This window comes from Tympanuchus pallidicinctus, unplaced genomic scaffold (genome assembly GCF_026119805.1).
Source record: "Tympanuchus pallidicinctus isolate F22 unplaced genomic scaffold, pur_lepc_1.0 scaffold16, whole genome shotgun sequence".
In the NCBI taxonomy this organism is placed as follows: domain Eukaryota; kingdom Metazoa; phylum Chordata; class Aves; order Galliformes; family Phasianidae; genus Tympanuchus; species Tympanuchus pallidicinctus.
In genome coordinates, this window is record NW_026294679.1 from 32,454,406 (window position 1) to 32,467,639 (window position 13,234).

Consider the following 13,234-nt stretch of genomic DNA (forward strand, 5'->3'; position numbering starts at 1 on the left):
ATAAACAAGAAAGCATTTAAGAGCCTCATAAACAATGCATGAATGAGAACAAGATTGTTGCAGAGCAAGCAATTAACCAGAGTTAGCTGAAAAGTAGTTAATGGCACAGACATAATAATCATGACTTCTAATGACAGCAAGATCAGGAAGATGATATTGTTTTCTAATGAAAATAAGTCATTTTGGCCCAAAAAAATACATACAATTTATATTTTATTTTGATAATAAATGGTTAGACTAAAGTTATACTGAGAGTCTGGCCTTGAAGAGATGTTTCTCTGATGTGATAGCCAACAAAATGATAAGAAAAATGTCAAAATCTGTAAAACAAAATACTTGCATGCCAGAACTGTGGAAGTAAACTGTCTCCTGACTCTTTACTTGTTTATAACAAACTGGGTTTCTACATATCCCCTTAGATTATATTTTATATAACAGGTCATACTTTGCCCTCAATGCGATTCTGTCATATTCTGCCAATCTTAATATTTAATATAATAGTAATAATCTCTGTTTGGAAAATGAACTGAGAGATGTTTCATGAGATAGGAATGCCAACTACAGCTTCAGCGATAGTTCAGCTTGGAACACTATGTAGAAACTTCATCTGCATCTTTCAAGAGGAAATGCTAAGCAATTTTAAATTAAAAAAAGCCTCACATTTCTGGTGGAAAAATCACTTTTGTCATGACACCTGGAAACGTGCTCTTGAGGAGGTGGCAGGGACCAATCTCAGTCTTCCATCTCAGATTAGAAGAGGTAGAAGTTACTGAGATCCCAGCTCAGGCTTACAGCAGGGATGATGAAAGAGTTGCTGTTCAATGTACGTGCCTTAGGGCTTTTTTAGCCCTGACTGGAATGAGGAAGCACTGGTGATCTGCCTTAATGGTTAGTCTACGAGACTAGAAATCTGGATGCTTCTGTGGTGGCCAGTGTAGGACAGGGAGCTCAAATTTCTATGTTATTTGGGATGGACAATCCAGGTTCCTGTGTTCCATTCTCAATAAAAGATTATCTGGAAAATCAGAAAACCTTGGAGTTCCAGTTTGAGTTCCATGCCTGGGTCAAGATTATGGCTTGCTTATCATCTTCTGCAGAACCCTAAGTAAGAAACCAGGAGTAAAACCAATTTGAAATGGTATTTCTTGAGCTTACAGATCCTAGGCATTTTTATCCTATGTAACCAAGCAGCATGGCAGAAAATCTGGTGGCTTTTCTAATGGAGATCTTGTAAGTCAGGGTCCATCCCCACCACTGTGTTCTGGGGAGGGAAAACAATCATGAAAGCAGTAAGATCATAGTATCATCGAGCTTCAACCTCTGCCGTGGGCTGTTGCCCCCACCAGCTCCAGCTGCCCAGGGCCCCATCCAACCTGGCCTTGAGCACTTCTGGGAATGTGGCACCCACAGCTCTCTGGGCAGCCTGTGCCAGTGCTTCACTACCTTCTGAGTAAGGCATTTCCACCTAACATCTTGCCTAAAATGTCCCCTATTTTATTAGTTTAAAGCCATTCCCTTTTCCCTATCACTATCGGACTATTTAAGAGGTTGAGCTCACTTCTCTTTGTATGCTCTCCTCAGATACTGGCAGGCTACAATGAGGTCTCTGCAATCCCTTCTTTTTTCCAAGCTGAACAAGCCCAGCTCCCTCAACTTCTCAAAATGTTTATTTTCTTCTTCAGATAAATGGTCTTTTTTTAAAAAAGAGTTTTTTAGAGGAGTTTCTGCCTTGCTCAACCTTTGGTGCAACCAAAAATCTCTCTTCAAAGATCATTGACTGCTAATTCACAACATCTGAAAAAGGGAGATTTTAACCAATTTAGATTGGTCTAGATCTTGTTCTCTCTTCTCCTTATGTGCTTTGAACACTGTCCTTTTGTGTTATTGGGCAGTGCCTTAGAATAATGAAATAGAGTATAATGAACTATCCATAAAACAAATCTAAGATGAAAACAAAAATGTAAGATTAAGATTTGAGCATTTATTATATACATACTTACTAAAACCAGGGTCCAGTTGAGTCGAAACCACAGTAATAGTCCTTTTGGCATGTAAAGAAAAACATGTAAAGAAAGCAGCCGCTTTCAGCTGAAGTTTCATGTATTCCAGAAGTTAACGTATTGACCCTTTAAAATATTATGACTCTACAGTCTAATCTGTAACCGTGTAACCATGATTAGAACTATCCAACCATAGTTGCAACTTGACTCCGGGTGTTTGCTCTCAGTCTCTTAGTTGAGAGCCATAAGGTATCTTTCTTTTTATTCTGTAAATTTAAATGAGACTAAGGAAAGCACACAATGCTGAAATTTACCAACTTGCAACTTCTGTTAGTAATTCATGTGGCCGTGTATCATGAAGAATGGAGAAGAGAGTCTGCTCAGAACGACTGAATTACCTTGCTATCAAAGTTAAGCTGTATTTCTTAATCTTGCTTTTACTGAAATGTAGATTGAGTTAGAAAGTGATAGACTCATGGAATGATCTAGATTGGAAAAGATGAAATCCAGCAATCAATCTGACCTACTGGATCCCATCCCTAAGCCATGTTCCATAGTGCCATGTCTGTGCTTCTGTCAAATATCTCTAGGGATATGGGGACTGTACCACTACCCTGTACAGCTCTTTCCAATACTTGACACTCTACCACTCTTTCCATAAAGAAAATTCTTTTCCCTTGCACAGCTTGAGGCCATTTCCTTATGTATATATTAAAATTTATACCTCAAAATACTATAAAACAATTGTGAACCTGCTTAATGTTGAATGATGCTCAGAACTGAGATACAGAATTACAATTTATGCCCATTACATTGTTGACTTGCCTGTTCTCAATAGGTTTTAGTCCATTTGCCCCTTAAGAGGTCCCAGATTTTAATGAAATTATTTTTTTTTTCTAACCACTGGCTTCTAAATACCACCTGGGAATTGGTTATTCCCCAAAAAGCAATCGTGCTAAATTTTCTACTGACTTCAGACTCAGACTCAGTGTAACTACATTGCTTTCAGGAACTCATACAGCATGAGCTGTGTTTTTTTTGTTTTTTTGTTTTTTTTGTTTTTTTCCAGTCTGTAATTACAATTTTTTAACTGAAATTTTCTCTTACACTGGTGCTGGATCTGGAGTACAAAAATATGGAAAGGTTACAGCTTTTTAGCTAGACTACACTGTTACAACACTGACTGTATGGAGGAAGCTGATCAAATGACTGCACTGAAACCATTTTTATACAGCCCCAACTCAGAGAACGTTGTTCCAAAATGTGATAAATATTTGCCTACATAAAATCTTAGGCCGTTGCCTGAACTTATTCCTTTCAGGAGCCATGGGCGTGTTAAAGATACAGTCTTTTTTTTTTCTTTTTTGTTTTGCATCCTGCTGTCCTTTTAGGCTTTTACCTTGTAGGGGAACTTTCTAAATCAGTGATAAATATAATGGAAAAATGTGTAAATTGTTGTGTGGTCTTCAATTTTATATGGCTTTTGTTTGTTTTTCCCTCGTAGTTTCTACAGCAATAGAAAATCAACAATCTGTATTGCCTTCTTAAAGGTGAAAATCACAGTCTCTTGCAAATTCTTTTGAAGAAGTAAAAAGCACTGTTGTTGGATCTGCTAATACGGAAGTCTGGTGCTTTTCAATCTTAAGCCTCTCTGAAAACCACTTTCGGTGTCTTCCTATTGATTAGTGAAAAAAATCTCCATTATAGCTCATGTCTTAAATCATCAATACGTTTAAAGTGAGCTGGCTTGCTGCTTCTCTCTTTCTTCAAAAGCCAGTCCTGCTCACTTAGGGCTAGTTAAGTGGCTGAAAGGTGTATCAAATACAGGCAGCAAGCCTGTACCTTGTATCTTCTCATTGTTTGTTCAGATAGTACAACCTGTCCTGCTTTGCAGGAGGTGGCGGTGCCAAGTAGACGATGCTTGTTATCTCCTTCTCTTCTCCCAAGGCCTTTCCAAGTGCTTTCAGAGGCAATTGGTTTTGTGTTTCATACCCCAGTGGAGACTTGGCTTTGTTAGTCAGATGTAAGAAGTTTAAATACTTGTCTGTTTCTAAGATTCAGATGAACTTTTTTTTATATATGACAATATCAAATTGATCTGTTAAAAAAAATGAATTACCCCTGTTATTTCAGCCTTATGTTTAAGTGAAGCCAGGATCTTCCTTGGCCAAAACTTGCTAGAATAAGAAGTTGGACAACTGCAGATAGAAAACTGCACATCTGGAGAGGAAGGACTGGGCAATCTTAAAGAAGTGGATAGTGGGTTCCTTGAACATGAATTTGACATCAGTTGTTCCTGATGGATCTTTCTTTGGATTGAATACGTATATATATAAAATACATATGTTATAATTATTTTGAGTTTTTTTGCTTATCCTGATATGATTGTAAGAAGAATGACTAGAAGGTAACTACTCATTTCACAGATAGGAGAAAAAGTCTGTCAAGTCAGATACCATTAGGACTATCGCAGCAGTGGAATTGCTGTTTCTTTTTTTTTTTGATCCACAATGACTTTTCCAGTAGTCAGAGGAGAACTGGATCCTATCACTTTATTTCTCCATTCCTGATTCTGCAACAGTGATCATCTGCCCTGTGGTCACTGCAGATACCAATGCAGTTAGATGTTTATTTGGAATGTCTTTAGATAGATGTGTTTTCCAGAGTTGTATCTTGCTTACGTAAGGAGGTTTTGATAAAATCTTAATTTCACAGGCTGTTTCCTAAACAAAATCCAGGGACGCAGCTTTCCTTGCAAGCTGTAACAGTCATTCTCATTGGCACTTTCTGTGCAAGTGAATATTCTTTCTATCGATAATTTTTTGAAACTGATTCATTTGATGAAAGAACTCTTCCACAAATTTCACAGCCGAATTTCGAATCTATATTTCTTCCTGTTTGTGGACTTTTCAAGTTGTGACTTTGTAGTGCTATTAAAATATTCTGAGATTAAAGGCAGCCTCCCCATGACGTGGGAACTGAGCATACCAGAAAATGCTCAGTGCATCTGTCATACGCTACGTGCTACAGAAAATCAACTGTAGCGTTGCTATTTTTAATGTGTGAGTCAGGAGGAGTCTTGAAAGGATTTGCTGCACACATGGCTATGCTACCCCTCCTGCTAGCTGACTTAAATGTTGATGGGAAAGACAACTGCAAGGATCTAGATTTCATGTGAAGCATACAACCAGTAACAAAATACTAAAAAAACTAAATAAAGGCTTCACGAATGCAGGTGTGCTTCTACAATTCTTGTTCAGTGAGTTAACAGAAACTGCAGAAATCTTTGGGTAAGCAGGTGTGGGCTGGGTGTGATGAATGCTGCTCACTCTGCTTTGTGTGCTCAGTGAGAAGATGCCCTTTTGACTCCCGTAATAGATCACATCTTAGATGACTTGTGAACAGTGTTGGTGTGAAGCAGGCCAGGCAGCTTGCCATGCATGCTGCAGCAGGGACTGCTGTGTGTTATGGCTGTGGGAGGATACAACTCCTGCACTGCTGACTTTGGGGCACTCTGATGCTCTTTTGCAAACTGGTGACATGTTCTTAGTCATCGTAGGTCAGCGTGCAATGTGATGAACGCTGAGGAATTTAAATTGTCTCTCAGGTTAGTTTCACCATAAAACAAATATAAATATATAATAAATATAAAACAATCTGCAAATTCTTTATGAATGTAATAATATACAGGAAAGATGGGAATGACATAAATACCCCTCTAGCTTTGTTAGAGATGGATTCCTTGTCTGGACCAACCTAGAGGTTGAAATGAGAATGAAAGAATTCCGTGTTTTGATCAGTGGATAACGTGTCAGTGAGCATGTGCATTAACTGAACCACAGAAGAACAGCAGTGGAATGGGCTTTAGCATCTCCAACACAGTGATCCAAACTGTGGTTTTGGCAGGTTGGTACATTGGTGCTTGTCTCCTTATTTTCACCTGTCTAGATAATTTTGGCCATTGCTGGCAGTAATTCATCTCTGGTGTACTCTGTTATAGTTATGAAGTGGTCCAGAGTATAAGAATGTGTTTTCAGGAGCAGAAGTGTCCACACTGAAGTTAACTGAGTCTCTCTGAAGGCATTGTGAATGCTTTGCTTTGTCTATGGCTCCTGCCCTTTGCTGGCTGGAGAGTCTCCAGCTGCAGAGCTTCAAGCTTCCCTGGCTGAACTTGGACATGAAACGTTTTAAAGAAAATGTACAAACTCTATCACTTAAGCTCTGTCATATGATGCAAAGACCAGTTACAAGAATAATTCCAGTTCCATAAACTTCCACACTGATCCAACTCTTTTCTTTCCAAGATGAACTGGTTTAACTCACTGCTCCCTTTCCTACGCACCCCGCAGTGGTTCTAGTAGTTGTTTGATCCTTTCCAATTATGTGTCTTTAATTCAGTTCTTCCAAAGCTTGTTACAAGCAGCTAGCAATCCCAGCTAAGACCTTTTAAATAAAGGAGTTAGAAAATCATTTACCATGCTCCCAGCAGTTTTGAATTACTGTTTAAATAGAGCAAATTAGATCCAAGACTTAATTTCTCATCAATATCCTCGCATGTGACATTGTCAGCTCGGGATTGGTTTATTCATTGCAATTTCAATAGCATTTGTGTTCAACAGACCATGCTTCTGTTTCTTTTATAGAAGATTTCAGAGCCTTGGGTTGTATTTATAATTTTTTTTTTTTTTTTAATAGTAAGTGGGTGCTCTTGGGAATTCCGAGCTTGAGGAATGGTAGTTTGGCTGCAAGATCAGCTCTGATTATATATGAAATTCTTTGTTGACACAACAAAATAAATGAGCCTCTAAATAAAAATGCATTGAGTTTTGCTTACTTAAACAATGAGGTAGCATGAAATTAAGTATGAGAATCATTCAGAAAAATCTTTTTCATTCCAGCTTCTCCCATACTACAGATAGCCACTTCTCCCCTGCACTTACTATCTGCATTTCTGAAATGGAAGAAATGTATGATTTTTTTGCCTCTGATTAAATCTTGAAGGTAGCGTGTCAGACTTTGTGGTGCCAGGTGTCCAAGAAAGAGGGCAAGTTGCATGTCCATGCTGGTAGCTTTTATGAGATGTTCCTATATTCTAGGGGTGTTGCAGCTCAGGGAAAATCTTGAAACCACAGAGGCAAAAACCTATAGTCCAATTCACTCTGATGTGTCCTTTGCTAGCTGTGTTACCAGATCTTGTCCACCATTCTGGGGAGAATTTCACAGAGTCATAGAATCATGGAGTTTCAGAGTTGGAAGGGCCACACAAGTGGCCAAACTCCTGGCTCCGTGCAGGACTACCTAAGGATTAAACTACCTGTTTGAGAGCATTGTCTAAAAGCTTCTTGAACTCCATCAGGTTTGGTGCCTTCAGGCCTTTCCAGAAATAAAGTGTTAATGGAAGGGAGATTCAATACAATGACAGCAGAGATCTTGGCTAGTCAAGATGATGGTACTGAAGGCAGCTCCATAGGTTCTCTCTTCTGTTGTGTAATTTTGGGGAATGACAGAGGAGGAATTGAAGTTCAGCAGGATGGATAGAAGCTTTATCTTGAACTTCTTCTGTTACAAAACAGCGATCTTCAAAGTTCTCCATATCATCTGTCATGCTACAGCAAAAGCCAAATTTGGATGTTTATGCCCTGCATTGCAAGAAGTAAAGATCAGGGAAATCACAAGTATCCTGGGCCACTGTAAAAGCAGGGAATGTGGGAGCCAAAAATGTGATCCCCAGTGGAACATGCAACAGAGGCAAATAAATCCTTTTTGTTGAGTCTGCCAGCTTGTACTTCCAGACTTCAGAAAACCAATTTATTTCTGGGAGCACAGGCAAGAAGTACAAACTAAAAATCTGGGGCATTTGCTTACGCTATGGAGCAGTAGCATACTTCACTCAGCCAGAAGAGGAGAAATCAAACAGCCCCAGCCAGCTGTGGCAATCAAATTACACAGTGGGATGGTGGGAAGCTGGGAGCAGACGTGGAGGAGAAATAAAGGGAAAGTCTCAAGGCTACATTTGGCTGAAAAATTTTGTTTCCTGCAGACAGAAAAGTACATTTGGTTTTGATTGGCATGGTTTACTGCTGCTTCTGTCCCTTTTCTACTCGATTTCTCATTGCGAATTTGTGCCAGTACTGTGTTGTCTTTTTACGACACTGGCTGTCATATAAATATTCGGTTTCTGATATATATTCCACTTTCTGAAAAGGGCAAAATTATGCAAGAAGCACATTTGCTTGAGCTGGTAGCTCTACTATAATAATGGTCCTGTTGAAAAAGCATGGCTAATGAATTTGCTGTGTGAGGCTTTTTGGTCTTGATGCATCTTTTAATGCATTTGCCCTACAAGTTCTTGCACTCAAGGGCCAATGAAGAGTGGTAATGCTGAGCACTGAAATTTATTACCCAATTTACCGTGTGGAAGGATTAACAGATTTTTGTTGAGTTAATGTTTAATTATCTGCTATCTTTGGTTCTTTATTTCTTGTGGCTGAATTGATTTGTCATTCTGCTAATTAGTTAAACAAAAGAAGAAAAATTTTCATGTGCGCTGCTGTTCAAATTAGCACCGGGGCTGGGATAAGCGCATAGTTTATTGCCTCCGTGAACATGTGCTGTCTGGGTTTTGCTACTATGGAGGCCAGTCTGGCCTCAAAAGCAGAGCCTTTTTCAGCTTGAGGAACGAAGGGAAGATTGCCTTTTCAGGCCTTGTAAGCTTAAAAATACCTGACTGGCTGTAGCTAGATAGAAGCCAGACTCCTTAGCACAATGTGACCTTAAATATGCCAGGATTTGGAAACATCTTAGCATTCGTTACAGTTGACTTTAAAATAATTTATTTTGGGATTGGCATGGCTGCCAGCCCAAGTTGTGAAGTGAAGGTTGCTAAGGTTACAGGGAGGCCTTCCATGATGTGCGGTGACGTTCAGACAGAAGGAAGCGACAAACTGAGTAAAGAAAGCAATTTTTGAAATTGGGCTTTGAAACATATTTGGATGATTATTTGCTCACCTTTCTTCCCTGACATATAACAGCCGCACATCAGCAATCGAGTAAATTATTTCCCAAGGACAGAGTAGACTGCATGCACATCTTTTTTTTCTCAATATTGAGGACAGATATTTTACTGGGCAAAACATGATGGGTTGCAGGTGATGCACTGCTGTATTTTAAAGGAGATACATCTTGTCTGATATATAATTTTTTTACTTCCCTCTCTTTCAGGCACGAGGATGGAGAACCTATCCCCACCTTCTGTCTCTATTGAGCCCCAGCTTGTTCCTCCTTACCCTCCAGAATCCTGCTGGATGGAGCCCTATGGCAGTGATGTTTGTGCTGTGCTCTGTTCTCATTTCGGCTGTAAAACATTCTGGCAGAATTAAGTGAATTCACATTTTCTCTCTTTCTGGAGAGAAAGGGGAGAGCTGAGCTTGCTCAGTGAGAAAAAGTCTCTGAAGGGATGGCAGTGTGCCTTTGCACCTAGGACAAAGGTGATGCTACTACTCCCAGATCCTTATATATGACTTAATTCCTGTTAATTTTATAGAAGATAAATGTCAAAAGTGGAGGCAGACATTTGCAGTCTCGTGGGTTTGAACCTTGCTCACAAATGCTAATGATAAGACCTTTTTTTCTGTGTATTTGCAGCAACAAATGGAAACATCAGAGGTAATTTTGTCAGAGATAACATGATGATGGTGGAAGGCAGCATGGAAATATAGCCAATATCTTGGGGCTGGGAGGAACTTTCTATAAACCTCTTACTTAGATCTTCCTTTAACATTCTGTCTGTTTCTGTGCTTATAATAAAAAATGCTTGATCTACAACTGTGTTGGCTTGAAAATCGGTATATTATGCGAAAGAGTGGGATGCTTTACATTTTCGGAAATTTTTGTGGTTTAATGTACATAAAATACAGGAGCAGCTATGAATCTTCATAAGTAAGTACAACTGGTATGAACAGTAATAGCTGTAGTCAGGCTTCATAACCACCATTTGGGGAAATAATGAAAAATATAAAAGTATGATATGTTAAGTAAAACACAAAAGTTTTATAGCAGTGTTTAAGAAAGTAAAATGATAAAGCATGAAAGAAGAATCCCAGTGAATCGAATGACTTTGCTGAATGATTGTATGTGAAAAGGACACATTGCTGCTGTGTTTAGAGATTTCTTTAAAATCATCTTGAAAAGCTGTGCTCCAACTCAAAATCGGGTTTATTTCAGGATCCTGAATAAACCTTACTGTTAGGACTCTGGATTATTCTCCTAGATACATTATTTATTAGGATATTTTGCATTTTAAAAGAAATCTTGGAATAAGCCTTTTATTGCCCTTTAAGTATTGCTAGTGCTATCTGCTAAGAAGCCTTAAAATTGTATGTGTAAACTAATCTCCCTTTCTTGGGGGGGTAGTATTAAGCAGCTGACAGCTGGTGCTGCTCCCCTGCCCTGATGGAAGGAAAGGCCCCTGCTTGCCCCAAGCCCAGGGGCAAGCTGTGGCTTTTGGGATCACTTGTTTGGTCAGTGTGGCCCTCCCATACTGGAGTCTGCAGTGATAGATTTGGGCCTGCTCGGGAACCTTTTCTATCTGGTTGGCAAGGATGGCCTCTTGTCCTTTGGCTAGTCAGTCAGACAGAAGAAATAACATAAGATGAGGCAACCTGTCTCTCAAAATATTCTCAGATCCTTCAGCTGCTATTAGTTGATTGTATTATTAGCAGTTTGTGCATTTGTTTCAGTGAGTTTGTCCACGTGTGTTTTTTCTCCACAGCAGTTACTGTATACTAGCTGTTCTGCATTCATGATTCCATGTTCACATCATTACCAGCAAGTGAGGGAAATGACAGAACTGAGGCTGAAATGTGGAAGGCAATTGGGCTTTTTAAATGAGGCCAGGGGAGAACCCTCTTGATCTGGAGGCAGACCTCACTTGGAAGTTAAAGATTGACAGTCTCTTCTTTAAATCGTGCATGGAGATCTACATCAAGCAGATGGCAAAGTCAGAAAACCATAGAACTGTAGGGGTTGGAAGGGACCTCAAGAGATTATTGAGTCCAGTTCTTCTGCTGAAGTAGGTTCTCGAAAATAGATCACACAGGTGGGCATCCAAGTGGGTCTTGAGTATATCCATAGATGGAGACTCCATCATCTCTCTGGGCAGCCTGTGCCAGTGCTCCATCACCCTTACTGTAAAGTCACTTGAAGTAAAGGAGATCATAGTACTTTTTACTTACACTGCATGTTTAAGTTTATGAGGTACTCCTATTTCTGCTAAAATGTTTTGAGGTATTTAGGAGAAAGTAGCCCAGGAAGCCCTGCTTACCAAGACAGCCAGGTGGGCAAGCAGTCTTGTTTCTGGGAAGGGCTTTCACCTCATCTCATTTTGGCCAGGTGCTGGCAGTTTTCTCCTGCATACCATTTCTTGCTGCAGCAGAAGGTTGACAGAGAGTGATTTGGAAGAAAGATGACAGTAAAAGTAGGATTTTTTTTTTCCTCTGACGTGTTGTTTTATGTTTACATGTGCACAATTCAGAGCAGAAGAGATCTGATTGCCTGCAAAGAGTTTGTTTGTATGATGCATTCATTGTGGTGCAGAGTTGTGCACACCTGCAGGTAAGCCAGCCATGCTTTGAGTCTTTCTTTCAAAAGCTCTTTTCTCAGGGAAACACTTAGCATCTCGCTTACTTACTTTCCCAGTTTGACACCCCTGTGTTTTCTTTGATTTCAGTGGGTTTTATTGTGACTATATCAAATGAGAGTCTTACAAGTTTTGTAAAACAGAGAAGAAAACAATGGAAAAGACTTAATTTCAAACATAGGAGTTGATGCAGCTTCAGACCTTCTACTTAGCGTTTTTTTAGTACCTTTTTTTAGTCTCCTTTGCTGCAGAGAAAAATAAAGTGAAGAATTACAGGAAAGTGAAAAGGATTTAAAAGTTCTCAAGCTCTTTTGGGGAACTTCAGAGAGATGCCACTTCTTCAGTTGTTTGTGATATGTGTGTCTTTGCCATGGCCTTGGATGTGCTTCTGATATTGCCTTCAAAACCTGACCAGTTTCCGAACTCTTTATAGATTATAGAAATTTAAAACATGATTGGAAGTTGCTGACAAGTTGCATTCAGAATTATATCTTACACACTGAAAGCATTTTCAAGCTCATAGTGTGGTTTTTGAGATCAAAGGTTTTACAACAGTAGTGACTGGTGAGTCCAGAGTCTGCTTACTTTGAAAGTATCAGATTTTCCTTTCTGCAACAAAAGTAACATCTTGAATTGTAATTGAAATATTGATGTACTTTTACAGAAATGTTAGCTGTTCACAAAAGGGCTTTTTGGTCTTTAGCCTATGTTGGAAATAATCCAAATAATTTTTGTCAGGACGGTATCTCTGATAAAAGCAGAATTTATTCGCGATTGCAATGGCGGGCGTCCTGCAAGTAGGAGCGCACCTATGGACACAACATGACAGCCTTTATACCCTGTTTTCTCCCCTTTGCCTCCCCCTCCCCTGTTTCCCCAATGGCTGGGTACTCCAGGTTCACAATCTTATCAGAAGAATTTACATTTGCTATTTACTTGTTAATTTATTTGTTATCTGGTGCCAGTCAGTAATCATCCAAGATGTCTCGGTGCTCTCCTTGTCCTGTTGATATGGTGATTTTCTTTAAAGTCATCATCGTTAAACAAAGAGCACTGGGGGATGATGTCAGGCCTTCCCAATGTTTCTTCAGGCTCTTCCTCGGGCATGTCATGGCTTGTTCTCATGAAGGATATTCTTGCAGTGTATGTGGCAAAATATACATATATACACCTATATACAGAGTATGCGTTCCTGGGAAGGTTCGTCTATACGATAAGTGATGTAAACTTATCAGAGATCTTCCCCAAGTTAAGTAGAGGGACTCCCAAAAAGAACTATGAGAGTGGAGATCATAAAATAAAAATAATAATATACAATTCTAATGCAGAAACAACACTTGATTCTCACACCTAGTTGCACTGCCAGGTATTAGATGCTCTTAGGGCATTTTAGATTTTGTTAGAAACCTGGTTAAGGCTGAAGGTTAAGGTTAGGGTTAGGGCTAATGGATTTCTGTTGTTTTTTGTTGTTGTTGCCTTTTTTTTTTTTTTTTTTTTTCTCCCCCTCCCACATCTCAGGAATAAAAACTCTCTTGAGGTTACAAATAGAGGTGTTTTTTCTTTCCCTCAAATTATTACTCACTCTAGTTGGTATCCC

The 13,234-nt window shown here is 39.3% G+C and overlaps 1 protein-coding gene and 1 long non-coding RNA gene across 2 annotated transcripts in view; one reads left to right on the forward strand and one right to left on the reverse strand.

Annotated features, from left to right (window-relative positions):
- The window catches only part of LOC128077953 (uncharacterized), a 42,856-nt gene extending 33,041 nt beyond the window's left edge, over positions 1 to 9,815 (forward strand). Inside the window, exon 3 of the long non-coding RNA XR_008205228.1 lies at positions 9,222 to 9,815. This is a non-coding gene — a long non-coding RNA (uncharacterized LOC128077953). The remainder of the gene's footprint in view (positions 1 to 9,221) is intronic.
- The window catches only part of ANXA11 (annexin A11), a 751,397-nt gene that overhangs the window by 431,278 nt on the left and 306,885 nt on the right, over positions 1 to 13,234 (reverse strand). The window lies entirely within an intron of this gene.